The sequence below is a fragment of the Austrofundulus limnaeus genome, unplaced genomic scaffold (genome assembly GCF_001266775.1).
Source record: "Austrofundulus limnaeus strain Quisiro unplaced genomic scaffold, Austrofundulus_limnaeus-1.0 Scaffold187, whole genome shotgun sequence".
NCBI classification, from domain to species: domain Eukaryota; kingdom Metazoa; phylum Chordata; class Actinopteri; order Cyprinodontiformes; family Rivulidae; genus Austrofundulus; species Austrofundulus limnaeus.
The window spans coordinates 536,487-541,332 of record NW_013952589.1 but is presented as its reverse complement, the minus strand read 5'-3'; positions in this window follow the sequence as shown (position 1 = coordinate 541,332).

Below are 4,846 nucleotides of genomic sequence, written 5' to 3'. Positions count from 1 at the left end.
ATCATTCTATCTGCAGATGAACAGCATGTCATGAAAACCTAGGTCATTAAAGGATGTTTTGAATTACTTGCTTAAACATAAAAGTATTAGTTCCATTACATAGGAAAAACAAGGCCACACACACACGCACGCACGTGYGCACGTGCGCACTCACACACACACACAGACACACACACAAACAAACAGCAGAACCCTCTTTCTCTTGCTATTCACATTTTTGCAACAAACCTGATAGCTGGTTCAGAATAATCAACAAAAAAAATGCAAAAACAATGTTTTTGCACACCTTTRAACAATCACAAACATGGCAGATTTGTGCAACACAGAAATAAGATCCAGAAAATTCYATTTGAAATGTGGCACAAAAGCTAATTTTGGGAGAAGCTGCAGGTTTAAACCTCAGCCCGCAACAGTGTCAGAGAATATGACTAATGACTTGAGGGGCCTGAAAAAAGTCAAAGGTGACGAAATAGTTCAGGGAAAAGTTGAGGTGTGGCACAAAAGGATTTGGGTTAAACAAAGGGGAAAAGACAATGAGAAGGCTTGAGGAAAACAGCATGTTTAAAATCATAGAAAACAGTTTTGGTAACACAAAGTCAAATTAATCAAGCTAAGATTTAGCAAAAGTTGGAAGTATCTTATTTAGTAGCACCTTTAGTATAAAGTTCTTCTGTTATCAATTGTTGCACACAAAACTACAACACTGATCCATGCATTTGTAGTCCAACCATTTTTTGAGCCTACATACGTCATCATGTACTGTATTTGGGTAATTCCTGTTTATGGTTTGTTGGCACACCTCATACAAGTGCGAGTAGTGTTTCCATCACCATTTTTAACCAATCAGTAGAGAACATCTGGTAGGGAAAGCAGCCAAAACAAAGCAAAACCCATGAACTACCAGAAGGTGTAATGCAAAATGCTCCAGAAGAAAAAAAAGTGATTTATAAATCAAAGCATGTATATGTCTCCTGATAAAATCCCAAAACAAAGCAATTTATTTGTATAAAATTGGTAATATATAGAAAATTGAATGAAAATGACATTTTGAACATTTTTTCCCCTATGAAACCCATGAATTACCAACAATCAATCAACAAACAATAACCGTGAATCAACAGACTGAGAGATAATTTTGGTATTTCTGGCTCTGTTTTAAACTGGTTCGCCTCTTATTTAYCTGAAYGGTCTTTTACTGTTTTTATGAATCAGGTTTACTCTGTTGTTGCACCGCTGTCTTGTGGGGTACCCCAAGGTTCAGTTTAGGGTCCAATCCTCTTTTTATTGTACCTGTACCCTTTAGGAGGCATTTTAAAATGTTACAGTAATGTGTCCTACCATCTGTATGCTGATGACATACAKTTGTACTGTTCCTTTCGACCCTCTGAGTTCTTCAAACTATCTGAACTCAGTAACTGTCTGTCAGAAGTCAAAATRTGGCTGAACAACAACTACCTGCAGTTAAATGCAAACAAGACTGAAACTCTTATTATTGCCCCTGATGATAAAATCCCTGTAATCAGGCAGCACCTTGCATTTTTAACCCCTTCAGTGAAAAATAGTCTCAGAAATCTGGGTGTTGTCTTTGATAGTTCTATGTCTTTTGACAGCCATTGTAAAATTTTAGTTCGTAACTGTTTTTATCATTTAAGGAACATTTCAAAGCTGAGATCTTTTGTGTCACAGAAGGAACTAGAGATGGTTGTTCACGCTTTTATTTCTTCTCGTTTAGATTACTGCAACAGTCTTTTTACATGTCCAAACAAATCCTCCTTGACTCAGCTGCAGTGAGGTTATTAACAAAGACCCACAGGAGAGCCCACATTACACCTGTTTTAGCCTCTCTGCACTGGCTCCCTGTGACTTTGAGGAATCATTTTAAAATTTTAGTTTCAACTTTCAGAGCACTTCATGGTCAGGCCCCCAAATACATACTGGACCTTCTGAAGCCTCTCTGTCCATCCAGGACTTTGAGGTCTTCTAATCAAATGCTGCTGGTGGTCCCTSGAACCCATTATAAAACCAGTGGAGACAAAGCTTTTCAGGTGGTGGCCCCGAGGCTCTGGAACGCTCTCCCTCTGTCCCTTCGCTGCTCAGATTCTACTGACTCTTTTAAGAAACATCTTGAGACATTTTTATTCAGACAGGCTTTTAGTTAAGTGATTTTATTGTGTTTTAATTGTTGTTTTTATATCTGTGATCTGTTTTATTGTTTTTAATGATTTTTGCTTTCTGTGAAGCACTTTGTGATGTTTGTGTCTGTGAAAGGTGCTATTGAAATAAAGTTTACTTACTTACTTACTTACTAGAAGTACCTAAACGTGGTCTCAGGACCTCACCGAGGACTCTAAATATTGACTGCTAAAAGCACATTTTTACAAAGTCCTCTCAAATGGATTTAAAAAATAAGATTCAGGCTGTTTTATCAGCATGCCTTGTCACGTAGCCTATTAGTATTGATTGTGTATTTTAAAGAGGAATGGATRAGGTAGCATTTTAGTTGTTTTATGGGTTTAAACTGAACCATTGCTTCAGAAGAGCCTCAGATTTYGGATGTTCTGAATTAGCCCTTCCTCAGTATTTCACTGGATGAACCGTTTGGAAAATGCAACTTTCAAAATCCCCATTTTTTCATCTTCCAAAGAAGAAGAAGCAACAATTTTCTTTTCAAGGCTTTTCCATGTGGTTTCTCCTGCAGCACCTTCAGCTTGGGATTCAGCGTATTCTTCCTCATTTCATTGCTCTGAGGACATGTTTTACAGCCGTGTCCGCTGCTCGGCCCAGTGTAACGAACAGCCATCTTTCCCTGCCCCTGGGCACAACTGAAACTGTCACCTGCCGAAACCTCTGGTAGCATCACATTTGCATGGGCCTGCGTCCACAAACTGTCACTGGGGCTTACCCAACCCTGTCTGAAGCATTCCTTGCTCCTCACAGAGAACAAACGCGCAGCCAAAACTCACCTGAGCTGAGCGGCAACTGACTGATAGCTGACTGGCACCCCCCACCCCCCACCCCACCATCACAAATCCTTAGGAAAGTAGAGCAGACAGGTGTTTGCATTTCTCTTCGTGCCAAGAGACAGGCATTAGTTAAGCTATGTTTGATGACACGATCTTGGCAGCATCTGCAAAGGGCTGTTTTTGAAGAACGTGTTTTGGAGTATCGCTCAGTCTATATCTGGGCCAAGACGTGTRCTAATCATCTTTTATTAAACTGGGTAAGAGGTTGATATCTTAAGACAGATGGAGCAGCTTTAAGCCTGTGTTCACTCATTTAGATCTAAATTTTCTTCTATCGTGTTCTAATTTGGCCTTTAATTACACTTACAAAAGTAAGATTTTTTTAAACTCAAGTATGATAAGGTTTAGCAGATCTTTTAGCAAACCATTTGCCCTGTCATTTCATGAAAAGTCATTTTTAAAGAATTTTATAGACAGCCCAACACATATMACTTCTTGAACATACTACAACTACAACTTCTGCTTTATACAACAAGAACAAGTTTACGACACTTTGCAAAGGCACGCAAACCGGTTSTTATACTCACTTGAAATTTTTGAAATGTTTTCTTAAAAAAGCAACAAAGTCCTCAAAAGGTGGCTTGAAGCTTCTTTTTATTTAGCTTGCTTAGTTTCTTTGGTATATTTAGAAATGAAGTACTTCACAAGTATTTGGAAATGATGATCACAGATMAAATGCACTGTTTTAAACAAGTAGCCCCTGGTGTTCTTGTGAAAACTGTTCATTTAAACATTTTTATGAACACKAAAAGCTCTTAATATAGAGGTTTTTTACTGTGCTGCCAGAAACCTGGTGGTAGAAGACTAATGGGTTGGGTTAGGTGGAATATGGTCTAACTTGATCAAATCCAGAAATTTATCATCTGGGAACCTTGGATACCAATATAAGACATTGCACAAATCCATTCAATAACTGTTGATAACACTCATTAAACATGAAATGTTTAAATTTATTCCTAAAGCACCACTTACTGGTTTGCCTAATGTATAATCTACCAGTTTTTCCTTTTGCATCGTTATCCATTACAGGGCTAAGTTGGGCTGCTGATGTTTTATAGACCAAAGTTTGGCTGCCAAATTATGCCCTTCTAGACTCTGCTTAAACAAAACTAGCCTGGTCTTCAGCTCAGATCTTATTATGAAAAGAATGTTTGATTCCAATCTCCAACGCTCCTTTTGCTGATACTGATGATGGAAAATGCTCCACAATACCTTTGATTCTAACATCTCATAAAGATGTGCCTAAATATCATCCAACTATCTCCATCTATTGGTTTGGTTTCAGAGATAGGTCCAGAAGGAGAAGCCAGTCGTTCTCTCTTTCTGACACACTCCAGCTCCTCCTGGAAGACCCCAAGGGGCTCCAAGGCCAGAAAACTGTTCACCAGCATGGTCGATCGGCAGCCAGCTAGTCAATGCATAATCACATGGCAGTGGGAGGTTTTGGTTTTCCCATACACACCCGAAGGAAATTTTGTTAAACTGAATTTTGAGATCAATTAGTCATTTACTTTGAACAGGAAGAGAATCAGTAAATTTCTATGTAATGCGTCCCTCCTCAGCAGGATAAACAAAGACTCACTGACATACCAATGTAACAATGCTGATGTAAAACGTACCGACCCCAAGGGTGTGACCAGCATAGACTTGAATATGGATCACTAGACCGAGCCCCGCCCATCCTGTCCACTGGTAATGTCTGTGACAGCATCGAGGAGCAGAAATGGCGTCCAAAAAGGGCAACAGCTTACAGCAGGGGTGTCAAACTCCTGTCCTCGAGGGCCGCTATCCTGCATGTTTTAGAGGTTTTCCTGCTCCAACAC